The sequence below is a fragment of the Mustela nivalis genome (genome assembly GCF_964662115.1).
Source record: "Mustela nivalis genome assembly, chromosome: 2".
NCBI classification, from domain to species: domain Eukaryota; kingdom Metazoa; phylum Chordata; class Mammalia; order Carnivora; family Mustelidae; genus Mustela; species Mustela nivalis.
Window position 1 is genome coordinate 86,140,892 of NC_139021.1, and position 14,500 is coordinate 86,155,391.

Consider the following 14,500-nt stretch of genomic DNA (forward strand, 5'->3'; position numbering starts at 1 on the left):
TTCCTCCCCAGAGAATTCTTACACAAGATTTCAGCCCCACTGATCTCCTCTCTTGACCTCAAATATGTCAAGTTTTTTCTTCCCTGGTTCCATGTTTTTGTACTTGTTCTTTGTGGGGTTTTTCTGTGTTTTGTTTTTTGGGTTTTTTGTTTTTGGTTTTGTTTTTGGTTTTTTTGCTTACAAAGTTTCTGTCTCAAGCATGAATGCTTTTCATCTTTAAAGTCTCCTACCAAACACCATGTCCTCAGAAATGAGAAGCAGACATTTTTTTAAAATCTTAGAAATATGCCCAAATCCATCAGAAATTATTATTATTGGAATTGTTTTTTTAGTCTAACAACTTGACACTTACATAATATATGCATAAGGCATAAAAACAGAAATGTTGAAAATAAAGAATTGGAAAAAGATGTCAAATGATAGTATCGAGATTTTAATACCAGCCAGGAAAAGTATGAAGACAGATGATGTGAGATGGTACGTAGTAATGAAAATGGACAATTAGGCGTATAGATATAATAAAATCATGAAATTATATGCACAAAATGACCCTGAGATAAATACAAATATAGATATTCTCAAAATCCAATGGAATCTTATGGGAAACGGTCTAAACTATCATCATGGTAGGAGACTTCAACACGTCCTCATCAGAAACTCATAGATCAAGGTGGAAAAAATTAAGCCATGCCTCATTGGATTCAAGACCACACAATGAGAAAAGCTTCAAGATGCCTCACAAGACACCGAAGGCTGGAAGGTCAGTGAGGAAATGAGCTCTGATTTGTGTCAGAACAGCAAGCAAAACTCTTGCTTTCAGTAAATGGACAACAAAAAAAATATTCTTAATAAAATTAAAGATGTGGCTAAGGAGATTTCCATGCCAAAATTCAATTGTCTTCTATTAGTTGCTTATAATAAAATATGGAAAAAATAAAATGAGCTAAAGAAGGAATTGTTTCATTTTCAAGTGAAATTTAGAGGAATATATGAAGACCAGGACTTTCTGGGTTCTAAAATAAAACTGTTGCTCATCCTCAACTTTTTTTAGTGAAAGACTCTCAACATTATCAATTTCCCCAAAGCAAAGATCAAATCCAAAGTGCCACCAGTAAGAGAGTAACCCCAGGAACAAAACCCTGTAAGACACTTTGCTGAGACTTCAGAAATTTTTAAGGCAAAACCTCATAAACTCTGTCAGATTAACAAAAAAGCTTCGTTTCTAAGTATCTTAAGACTGTATCTCATAGACTGCTCAGGTAAACAGTAGAGCTTCTAAGAATTTTAGTTTATCCCACACCACCCTGACTTTCACCTCAAAGCAGAGAAATATATTTCTTGAAGGGATTTATGGAGGCGGCTTTTATTCAATGGGATAGATTTATAATTTGATACATTACAAATTTGATCATTTTTCAAAGGAATTATAATATATTGCACTAAAAAGACCAGAAGCAATTCAAAATGAAAAGAGGCTTCTAGGCCTCTAGCTTCCTAAGAAAACAGGTTGTGTGGGCAAGGGTTAACTTAACTGGCCTGAGTTTCTCAAACACTTCATATTCCCAGGAAATACCTGTGTTCACAAGTGGACCTTGGATGGCTCCTGGAATATGAGCTCTGAGCCCTGGAATATTCTACGTAGAACTGGTTTTGTATACCTGATGTTTTGTGGTTGATGTTGGAGTCTGAGTAGCACTATATGCCTACATAACTGATCTCAATAAAAACACTGGAGGTTAAGGCTCAGGTGAGCTTCACTGGTGGTCAACACTTCATGTATATCGTTACACATCACTTCTGGGAGAATTAAGTCTGTCCATTGACTTCTGGGAGAGGACATTGGAAGCTTGTATCTGGTTTCTCTTGAATAGTGCCCCTTTACTGATTTTAGTATGTATCAGTTTACTGTTATAATCCATAACTATGAGTGCAATGGTTCCTGAGTTTTGTGAGTCCTTCCAGTGAGTCATTAAGCAAGGGTGGTCTTGGGGACCTTTGATACAGTGAGCATCAGAGGTGGGATTTTCTAGAATGAACTGACTCACTTAAAATATGATAAAAAAAATTGTTTGGGAAAAGGCAAGATGCTAGGATGGCGGATGACAAAACTCTGATGCCTGAATGGCTACCAAGTCACTTGTGGAATAAGACAACTGCTGTACTGCAATCATTTATGGGAGTTAAAAATTATCAGTGGAACTTAGGAACGTAGACCTGACATCTGAAGAACTGAGTCATTGAATATGGAAGGAAATGCAAAATAATGAGATACAAATTAAATATTCAATCTTAGTTATCTTTATCTGTAATTGCTGAAATGAAAGTAAAGGGTTTTGTTGGGGCAGAACCTGGTCCTGTGCCCATTTCAGATTTTAAATGGTTTGAGCTGTAGCTTTTAATTTCAGAGCCACTACTGAAGAGACAATTATGCTGAATAAACAGGTAGAACCTCCAGGACCTCTGATCACTATGAAGGTAGTCTTGGTACTGAGGGGAGGCAAAACCAAGAAACTACTGATATTGTCAGCTTTCTGAAGAACTTTTACTAAAATGGATTGTAAGAGTAACCAACTTAGGGACAGTCTCTTTGGTTTTGAATACTGCAGAATGGAGGAGCCTGTTTTGTTGATGCATTTCTGTATACATCTAGGAAAGAAGGTATGGTATGTTTGCACGATTATACAATTTTCCCCCACGTCACCTCAACTGCTCCAGGACCAGAGCTACAACAGTGGTACTAGAAACAGAAATGATCCTTAAGCAAGAGTTTTAGTTTTAAACATTTATGCCAGAATTCCTAAGGGCTTTATGTAGTGAATTGTGCCTTTATTCTTACTGTCAAAATTAGGGTTGACAGTGTATACAGCTGTATTACCTAATGATCAAGATAGTCCACTAGTCTACACCTAACCTTATCCCATGTCAGTAGAAAGAGACTAATTGGGAGGTACTCGCTAGACAAACATTGCTGCTGGCAATCAGAACCAGCGCAGTGGTGGAACCTATGTTCCTTCCAGAATTGAAAAAAGTTGGGTAAAAAATCAATGACAAATGGAGAAAAGGAGAAAAAGTAGCTAAGGGTAAAGTAATGTGTAAATGAACTATGAAACATAGAAATCCAATATTACTCTGCTGCCTCAAGAAGGCTTCAGAGGAAGGGATGATAATCTCTTCGTTCAATTATAAGAGATGTCTGAAAGGGTGAAGCTATATACTGCCAAGACCACACCTGCTTTTGAACCTGACAAGGTTATATAGAAGCATGCAAACATGAGAGGGATTGCTTTGAGACATTTTGGCCATCAGTATGACAATAAACTAGACCAATTTTTAAATAATGATGAATGGGACTCTCGTAATATGTCAATATCTTTTGACCCTTATTTTTCAGATTACATCTATTACCAAAGATATCATCTGGCAAAGAATTTCTGGGAACTACTCCACATATAACCATTGGACCACATAATGTACAGTTCTTGGCAGATGGATCTATATAACTATAAACCTTGATGACCAGATGCTTAGAAAAGTTCCTGGTTTTAGTGGATAAAGCATAGAGACTGCATGCCTGACATGTTAAAATGTGCTGTGCACAAACAAATACATACCAGCTTTGTTTTTGTGTATGGAAAACTATGAGACAGAATACAAAGGATGATGAGACTTAAGCAGTAAGCATCACATGGTGGCTCTAAAATTCCCTAGGAAATGGTCTCCCCTTGAGATAAGGAAGTTTGTGGGGTAGTTTTATAACATACTCAGACTAAATTACATCTAGGTGTGACCAAACATTCACCTGATCCTAGTATGGGGGACCTAATATTTTGGGGGACACAACAAGTGTTGTGCACTCATGTGATTAGAATACGGTGACCACAGCAGGCATGGTGATTAAGCAACACTGGCCCACAAGATGGAAAGGGTTTTAGAGGGACACGGGTGCTGGTCTAGGTGTCCCAGGACAAATTGAATTCTATTTAATGAGGAGAAGCTCTCAGAAGAAAAATATTCATTAACTAGAATAAGCAGATTAAAGAGTATTCTCTCCTAGGAAGAGACCAATGGATGTGAGTCAATCTGGAAAGATAATGAGGTTTTAGTGAAGTAGTCAGGCAGACTCAACAGACAGTGCTGAATAAAGCCAGGTGGAAAGGCTTGTTCCTGGCCCAACAGGGTCTCTTGACTATTTTAACACAGATAGAGTCTGAAGTAACCATGGGACAATGGTCCTCCATCCTAGCTGTTGAGGTCCAAGGGACACATCTATGAAAAACTTACAGACTTTTAAAATTATCTAAATTCTCTGAGGGCACTTGCAATTTACCTTGATACACTGTTTGACCATCTTCACCCCAAGAATAGATCAAAATAAGACATATCTTATAGTACAGTGAGCAGAATTAGAAAATATTCTGGGGATGTCTGCGTGGCTCAGTCTGTTAAGCAACTGCCTTCGGCTCAGGTCATAATCCCAGGGTCCTAGGATGGAGGCCCACATCAGGCTCCTTGCTCAGTGGGGAGCCTGCTTCTCCCTCTACCTCCTGCTCCCCCTGCTTGTACTCTCTCTCTCTCTCTTTCTCTGATAAATAAATAAATAAAATCTTTTAAAAAAGAAAAGAGAAGAGAAGAAAAGAAAAGAAAGTAAAAAGAAAAGAAAAAAAATTCTGGGGGCGCCTGGGTGGCTCAGTGGGTTAAAGCCTCTGCCTTCGGCTCAGGTCATGATCTCAGTGTCCTGGGATTGAGCCCAGCATTGGGCTCTCTGCTCATCAGGGAGCCTGCTTCCCCCTCTCTCTCTGCCTGCCTCTCTGCCTACTTTTGATCTCTCTGTCAACTAAATTTTTAAAAAAGAAAAGAAAAGAAAATACTCTGAACACCACCTGCGTCTTTCCTGTAAAAGGGATGTGAACCTTACTATATAACACCACACAATGGAAGCCAATCTCAGTACAAGCCTCCGAACTAAGAGAAAAATACTGACTTTTTCCCCCAATTGACTTGGAATCCAAAAATAACCAAATCATAGCCAAATGTAATCATTTCTGTCTACTGTAATTTCTGGTATATGGGTAAGGGATTATTCTGTTGGGAAGGCATGACAAATACCTCTGTAATTCTTTCCAGTGTCCTCTGTAATAAAATTGAATTGTGCCATGATCACATTGCAGTATAGCGTAACACTGGCATTATTGATAAAATTCAAGTACTTTATGTAAATAAGTGATGTGACAATACTGATACTAATGATCAAATGTGTTGCAAGATCAAGTTAAAAACCCCTTAAGATGTAATGTCAATGGAAAATTACTTGCCTGTGGAAATACTGGGTTTACCAAGCCATCAGCCGATTTCTATGTTAAATAGTTCTGTACAAGTTTATCACAAGGTACAAATAATAGGTTAAGGGGGAAAGCAAATAATCAAATCAGTACACAAAAAAATTAAAATTTTATGTAATGCCTTTAAAGGATGGATTAGTTATTTCCTTAAATATATCTTTGTCCCACCTTGGCTTCTCCAAATGTTAAGCATATTCATGTATCTGTTATATAAATGTTATACTACAGGCAGTTGTTCATAAAAACATGATTGGCCTGATGAAAGGAGAGCCCAGGGCAGGTTAGGAAAAGGTTAGGAGAAAAAGGTTAGGAGATCTGGGTTTCTCAAACACTGCACAATCCCAAGAAAGGCATCATTTCAGAACTGGACCTTGACTCCTTCCTGGGTAATGAGTTATGAACCCCTGGAATATTCTCTCTGATATAAGAAGAATTCTCTATGCCTGAGACTTTGGGCCATGCTGTACCAGTCTGATCAGAAAGTTTATGCTGATGATATGATTTATGGTGAATGCCTGCTTTTCTCTGACAGTCTGGAGTCTGAGTAATTGAGATGTTGTGTGCCTGTATGACTGACACCAACAAAACCCTGAGCAACAAGTCTCAGGTGAGTTTTACTGGTTGGCAATGTTTTACTTATATTGTCACACATTATCACTGGGATAATTAAAGGCATTGAGTCAGTTCAATGGAAGAAGATACCTGAAAGCTTGTGACTGCTTTCCCCTGGACATCACCCCACCATGTGCCTTTTCCCTTTGCTGATTTTAATCTGTATCCTTTCACGTAATGAGCCATAGACATAAGTATAAAAAAAACATCCAATCTCTGTGAGTCTTTTTAATGAATCACCAAAACTGAGGGTAATCTTGGGGACCTCCAACACATGAGGTGTGAAAACCATCTTCCTGTAAGTGAAGGCCATTTCTCATAGAAAAGGCATATGACTCGGAGTGGGGAGCCAAGGTCCATGGAGAAGCACTCCCAGGTAAGAACTAGAACCTAGTCAAAGAACTAGCAGTCTGCACCTGTCATATATCAGAATTGCTATGGATCAGTGACTGCTGTGGGCCTCTTATTTTCCCCCTTTCTGATTAAAGGTATCCAGTTTTTCCTATCACTGTCTTGCTGAAATGTGTTCATGAGTGAAAAACAGAAAATTTGGATCTTGAGTTCACAGGTCTTCACATTGAGAAGGTCCACTCCCAAGGAGCCTCATCTGCATGTGGACCTAATTGAGAGAAAGAGATCTGGAACCTCAAGCATGAGCCCTACATCATAATAGAATGAGACATTTGGAAGGCATTCTAGGGGATAAGTGTATAATAAATATGGTGGAAACATGAATCACTGGAGGTCAGGAAGTGGCCTGTGGTAGTCTTTTGAACTGCTATCTCCATTTAACCACATTTCCCAGTATGCAGACTTCCCCTTGAATACAGGCTGGGCCTATGACTTTATTTAATAAAAAGAATATGATTGAAAGATATTGTGTTCATTTTGTGACTACTCATAAATTCTGGAAGCTTTTACTTTTCCACTTGGGGGATCTCTGAGCTTCCATGCAAGAAGTCTAGCCAGCCGGCTGGAGAAACCATATGCAGAAACTTGGTTGGACACCAGGTGAACAGGCCACAGGGAATAAGAGTGAGGGCAAGACCAAGAGCAAGAGAGATAGAGAGTGACAAAGACCCAGAAGCTACATAGAAGGAAACTGAGAAACACAGCCAAAAAAGAGGTCCTATGACCTCAGAGACACTGCTCCAGTCTGGTGGTCCCAGCCAGCCCTTGATGCCATCTCACCTGAGAAACTAGACATGAGTGGAAAGAACATCTTAAGCATTCCAGTCCCTGAAGATATCACATGGAAGTGGATGAGCCACCTGCTGAGCCTTGCATGAATCCCCAGTTACAGAATCATGAGTACAAAAATGGTTATGATTTTGAGCTGTGAAGTTTTGGGGTCATTTGTTTTGTAGAAACAGATATACTTTAACAAACTACCTTCCAACATTCCACTCTCATTTTACCAACTAGTTCTTTCTTCTCACCTAGAATTAAAGTCAAATGTTACTCATACATTTCATTGGTAGAGAGTATGGAATATTAACCTGAGAATTAAGTCAGAGTTCAGTTCTAGCACAGTAGTTCTCTGACCCACTTCCTTACCTTTAAGTTCCATTTCTCACACAAGAAGTACAAATAATATCGCCTTGCTGCTTCATGATGAAGATTAAGTAAAATAATAATAGTAAAATGTCTCTGAAAGAACTAAGCTTATTCTTCAGTTCTTCCCACAATGGAGACTATTAACTTTTACATGAAGGAGTTTCTTCTTTCCCATGTGCCATTGTAGGACAGTGAACATGGTGACTGCATGGACCATGTTCAATAGGCATCTGTCAGGTACCAAAACATGTCAGTTATCCAGGCCACAGAATAAGAAGCTACAGCCTTCCGAAGGATACATTTTAGATTTGCATACATTTTAAAGTGACTATTTTGACTATCATTGAAATCATAGCACTTTTAAGCAGCTGCATTTCTACTTGGCATGAGCATGAACTTTGGAATTAAACAAACAGGGATTGAAATCCTGACTTTGTTGGTTACTCTGTGTGTAATTTTGGATGTCACTTAACTTCTCTGTAATCTATTTCCTTTTTCTGTGGAAGGAGAATAACAATACACACATCACTACTGATATTACATATTTTATTGGTTAGATATAACATTATGTTATTTGCCAAGCTCCTATTCAATTTTTCTTTTGTTTTGTCCAAAACTTCCATGAAAATAAAATATTTCCAATAAAAAATTGCACTAATTATTAACAGTAAAATTTCTATTCATCTACTCATCATAGGTACTGCTTTAAGAAATTTACATAACTCCACAAAGAATGTACTTATTTTCTATTCCATGAATAGAAACTCTGGTGGGTTGTTTTTAAATTAGTGTTAGAAAATAAATAAATAAATAAATAAATAAATTAGTGTTAGAATAAATTCTTATTGCATGAATTATCCAATCGGTGGTAGGACTTCAGAGAAAACTGAACTTCTGCTGCCCCTATACAAAATATCCAAAAGATCTTTAACAAAGATACTCTAGGCTCCAGTTCAGAGTTTTCAATTCAAGCTTCACTTATGTATATATTAAATGTTATCCTATCTCCTTTTAGTATAATAATAATTTGTATTTTTGTATAATTTTAACAAAAACATACCATTAAGCATGAGAATATGATATGTTGTAGTGCTATGTTAAAAATGTTTAGTGTTTTGACACTATGGAAGATACATAATTGATCTCAGAATAGGTGACTCTTAGTTTAGAAAAATATACTTTTTAGGGAAAAGATAAAGTCTCCAGGGTATAATCTGGAAAGAGAAGGAGAATAAAGAAAGCTGGGGATTTTTGCAGCTGAGTTAAATGTTAGACCAGGAGAGAGAAATTGAGTAACACAGAGACCAAGAGAAAAGGCGAATGTGTGAGGACCCCATGAAGAAGAGCTGTTTAGGCAACATGCCACCCCTTCTTATAGCCATTTTTGAACTCTTCTGCAAAACCTGTGAGTCCTGGAAGCATCTTGTCATTTTGAATATTATGTAATATCTCCCTCTGGACCATGAGATCTCAGGTGTTTTTACGTGCTATAAGCCTGAGGCTACATTCTGATGCATATTTGCATAGTTTTGCAAATATTCTGCTCCTTTGCAAAATCTGCCCTCAAGTTTAAAATCTACAAAGAGCAGCTTGAGTAGGGTTTTGTAAATTAAAATAATTTTCAGGCACACTGGGATATTCATATCCTATATTATCCTGGCACTCTTGGCAAGAGCTCAAAAGTAATTGTACACTACATTAATATTAAATAAGCCCTTTAAAAATCTTTCTGAAGGTAGTGATACAATTTCAGTAGCTTCCCCCCTTCCCAGGCATTTATAAATATCAAGTTGGTTTAGTAAAGAGGCACTATTAGAAGGTTTCATCATAAACTGCACCTCTTAAAATAATCTTTCAATATACCACGTAGAAATCCCCAAAACTATGGCATTGAAACAGATGGCACAATTGTGCTATTTAGCACCAATGCCACTTTTGGACTGTTAATTCCAATTATAAAATTTGAATCATGGAGAGGTAGCTTATGCTACTGTGCCCATCAGAAGTGTGTTTTCATAAGGTCACACGTTTCTTGATATTAGCTTATACGGTTGGAGACAGGGATCTTATGACACTTCTACCAGAGCACTGTCCGAAACACAGAAGCTGAGTTTTAGGAAACCCTGGGTTTGCTTCAGGTAATATCAAAGCCTCCTGGGATAGGTCTCAAGAAGTAGGCTGACAGACCCCAAATTTACACAATCTTTCTCTTATTCAAGAGGCTCCTATGAAACAAGAAGGCAGAATGAAATAATGAAATAATAGCAGAACGAAGCTGAAAAACAAGATATAGTTTTCTGAAATTGGACAATATAAATAACATCAAAACTTAAAAGTGCTTAAAACTATGCAAGATTCTCCTACAAAGGAAGGGGCACAGCTTAATTAAGGACACAATTTATTATCTTGAAAAGAGAATATTATAGAAAGAAAATCAAAAGATACTAAAGACTTTGAGTACATCATACGCTTGTTTTCTAACCCATCGAAATAATGTGTGTACAATTAACAAAGAGAGTTAACAAAACTTCAAAAATCTTGATAATACTACCAAATTTTCAGAAGAGAGGTCCAATGGGTTTGGCTCCTTGGGGGGTTAGCCCCAAAAGATGCAGAAACCCATCTAAAAGTAGAAATGCTTCTCACCACTTCAGTAGCTCACCACTTCCACTGCAGGCTGGGGAAAAAACGGCATGATTTCGCTTATTTTGTTTGGTTTGATTTGGTTGGGTTTGTTTTGGTGGTAGTAGGAGGAAATGAGAAAATGTTAGCCCACCAATAATGGAGGAAAATGTTAATGTAAAAAGGCAAAATTATCACAGTTGTTTTATTAGTTTGCTATAACAAAAATTTCACAGGTAGCTTAACAACAGAAATGTATTTCCTCACAATTTTGGAGGCTGGAAGTCCAAGATCAAGGTGTCCAAGAGGCTTGATTTTTGGCTTGTGGATGTTTTCTTACTATGTCCTCATTCAGCCTTTCCTCTGTTTGTGCGCATTCTTAGTGTTTCTTCTTCTGTTTATAAAGACAAAAACCATATTGTATTAGGGCCCCAACTACATGACCTTATTTTAGTTTAACTACCTCTTAAAATGTCCTTTCTCCAAATACAGTCACATTGTAGAGTACTGAGGGCTAGAAATTCAACATATGAATTTGGGCTTGGGAGCCATAATTAAGTCCATGATGATGGTCTAAAACAATCTATACTCTATCAATAGAGATTTAATACAAGGTGAAGACATAAAGGGACAAAAATAGGAGGTGCACTCTGGGCATGGAAATGTAAGAAGCTCCCGAGACCCACTCCACAGTGCAATTGGTGAAAACTATAAAAAGACAGCCATTTAAATTCTTGGAAATAGTCCTAAGGTAAAATGGTAAATAAAGAAACATTTATTAAAAAAATAAAAACTATTAAAACTTAGTAAGAACAGCAAGAGTCTATGGCATTTGAACCATGGCCTATTTTTCCTTTCTTTCTCTCCTTCCACTAAGGTGGAAATTCCACTCTAGATGCATGTACCAAGAACACAGGCCTCCTTCTCTCTCTAGTAACCTCCTGGGATGATTAAGGTATCTTCCTGGGATGGGTAGGATGTCAGCACTTGTCCTCTTGCTCTCAACAACCTGGGACAGAAGCTAAGTTCCAGAAGGGAGCAGCCAATATAGGGTACTCTCCGCTTTCACCCAGTCCTCATCTGTGGGATGGAGGCTCTACATCGGTTGCAGACATTGAAAATACTGGGACCTGGATATCTTTCAGTTCATCATGGCTCACAAGGTAGAGATTTTTCCTCATGGAGAGACAAGCTAAGAGGACCAGAAGTGACTCTGCCAATTGTCAAGAGAAAAACAAAGTTTAACTTAGAAGGGAACCCTAATATGATTATAGCAGTCTTCTCATCATAAACAATGCATGTCAGAAAAAAAACGAGTAACATTTTTAAAGTGCTCAAAGAAAAAAAAAGTCAACAAAGAATCCTATATCTACCAAAGTTACCTTTTAGAAATGGAAGCAAAATATAGACTTTCCCATATAAACAAACAGAATTTGTTGATAGCAGATTTACCTTACAAAAAATACTTAAGATTAAGTTCTTCAGACTGAAAGCAAGTGACAGTAATTTGAATTCACATGAAAAACAAGGGCTCTGGTAAAGGTAATTATGAATCTATAAAAGACAGCATAAATGCATATTTCTTCTCATTTTGTCTCTTAACTGTTCTAAAAAACTGATTATATAAAACAGTATGTAAATGACTATGTTGTTGGACCTATAACATATCAAAATATTTGCCCAAAATGACACAAAAGGGAAAAATGGAAGCAAAGCTGCATTAACCTAGGGAAATGACCACTGACAGTAACTCAAAAGCTCAGGAACATATGAAGAGATTCAGCAATGGTAACAAATAAGATTAATATAACAAAAGCTGCAAATATGTACTTACTCGCCTTTCCTGTCTCAGCTCTTTAAAAGACATAAAATTGTGTAAGTGGATATTTGTAACCATGTATTGTTGAGTTTGTAATATTTATGGATTCAAGATGTATTACAATAATACCACAGAAAGCAAAAAAAAAGAGAATAAAGGAGCAACATTCCTATATCTCATTGGAATTAAGTTAGTAAAAATATGAAACTGATTTTTATAAATTAAGATGTATATCATAAGCCCTAGAGCAACCACTAAGGAAATAACTCAAAAAATAGTGAAAAAATAAATAAATAAAAATGGTACATCAGAAAATATTCACTTAATGCAAAATAAAGTAGCTAGGTAGTAATAGGGGAACAAAAAAGATATGAGACATTTGAAAAATAAAATAAAATGACACACATAAATCTAACTATATCAAAGTAACATTAAATGTGAATGGATTATATAATCTAATCAAAAGGCAGAGTTTGTCAGAGTAGATATTTTTTTTTAAATTCAACTATGTCAGGCCTATAGGAGATACACTGTAGATTCAAAGACACAAAAATTTTGACTCAGAATGAAAGAAGGGACATTACTTCCAGCCTTATATAAATAAAAAGGATTATTAAAGAATACTATGAACAGTTTTATCAATAAATTAGATAAATAACATGGATGAATTTCTAGAAAGACAAAAAGTACTGAAACTGACTCAAGAAGAAATAGAAAATCTGAATAGGCCTATACCAACTAAGGAGATTAAATTAGTAACAAAAAACCCCAAAAATCTATGTTTAAAAAAACATGCAAGCCCAGATAGCTTCATTAGTGAATTCTACCAAATGTTTAAAAATTAATACTAATTCTTCATAAACGAACCACCAGGAAGGAACACTTCCCAACTCATTATATGAGGCCAGTGATTACCCTGGCACCAAAACCAGACAAGGACATCATAAGATGTCTAAGAAAACTATAAACACATAAGAAAACTACAAAAAATATATCTTATGAATATAGATCCAGAATTTTCAACAAAATACTAGCCAGCTGAATTCAGAACCATAAAAGGCATTATACACCATGACCAAGTGGGGTTCATCTTAGTAATGCAAGGTTGTTTTACCATCTGAATATCAATATAATATACTATAACAAGTGAATAATAATAAGATTGGCTGAAAGCAAAAAGAATGAACAACTCAAGTGGAAACCACCAGATTTTTATTTTGGTTGAAGTTCTGGTATAATTCACATTGTCTGGTATATAAATTTTTTTAAATAATTGTAGAATAACGAAACTTTAATTTTTGGTGTATATACAGCAGGGTTTTAAGCTCAGGGCTTCTCTACCTAGCTGTTTTTCATGCTCTATATTTATTAAGCAACTACTTCATTTCCCATCTTATCTCTCTTTTAATACTTACATTCTAAACAAAATAAGCTGCCTTAGCCTATAAACAGTTATGGGTACTTCCTGACAGTGTTTTTTTTCCTTTTTTCTTCTTCATTATCAGATGATTTCCTCTTTTAAACCTCTAAAATTCCATAAGAGATTTTCATCATTAAAATACCATTTTGTCCTGGGGCTAATAATACATTATATGTTAATAAAAATAATTTTTTAAAAGACCATTTTGATACCTTACTCTGTGCCTTTCAAGGCAAGAAAATGGCCTAATTATTTAAAAATTGTGCAAAAACAGAAGAAAAGTTATGGACACATAGCCAAGTGCTTTTTCTAATTGCCTGCACTAAGAATGGGCCAACCAGGCTTCCCTTTAGCTTCTCCAGCCATAGGGACCCACCACAGAAAATGATGGACCTAAAAGTCATTATCCATAAAAGAAGGAAATTTAAAAAAAAATGCTGGGGAGACATTTCTTTTGTTCTTGTTATTATGAGATATTTCAGACATGCCAAGAAATCTTGAGGATAATTTAATAAATACCCATGTATCCTGAATCCAGCTTAAGAAATCAGATTTATTTCACATTTTGTTCTTACATTTTTTAACATTTATTTCATTTGTTCACTGGCCTTTATTTTAATTGTATGACAAGGAGTCTGAAAATACACCTGGGTAAGAATGAGAATCAAAAGTTCAGGTCACATTCTTTGGCTGAAACTTGGACACATGTTCTTTTCTCTTTTGTGCCTCAAGCCAAATGAAATCTTTTTGTCATAATTGTTATTAGCTACTATGAGCTTTTATTTTTACTTGCTCTAAAGCAAACAATCAAAAAATTGCAATAGGAAATACTTTTAAAATCAGTCTGTATAAAACTGTTAAAAAAATCTGACATATACCAGCGAATGTACATTAAAGGAAGCTTTATTACTGTTAATTACCTTTTTAATATTTTTAGGCTTCTTTTGTCACTCATTAGATATTCAGATAAAAAATGACTGCACCATCTGATTATTTTTATAAATGCATATAACATTACAATATGATACAGAAAATAGTCACTACTCATTTGGGCTATTTTTAGGCTTTTTGAATCATGGGATACTCCGGTTATGGCCAACTTCAGCCAGCAGAGAGACAGTATTGTTATTT

General features: G+C 36.1%; 1 long non-coding RNA gene across 5 annotated transcripts in view; it reads right to left on the reverse strand.

The window, feature by feature from the left end:
• LOC309859438 overlaps positions 1–14,500 on the reverse strand; it is a 208,947-nt gene that overhangs the window by 53,752 nt on the left and 140,695 nt on the right. For 4 of the 5 annotated variants that reach the window (XR_014308689.1, XR_014308690.1, XR_014308691.1 and 1 more), the window contains one exon: positions 8,328–10,524. This is a non-coding gene — a long non-coding RNA (uncharacterized lncRNA). Of the gene's footprint in view, positions 1–8,327; positions 10,525–14,500 lie in introns of those variants that run through there. The other variant, XR_014308688.1, reaches the window with a different exon arrangement.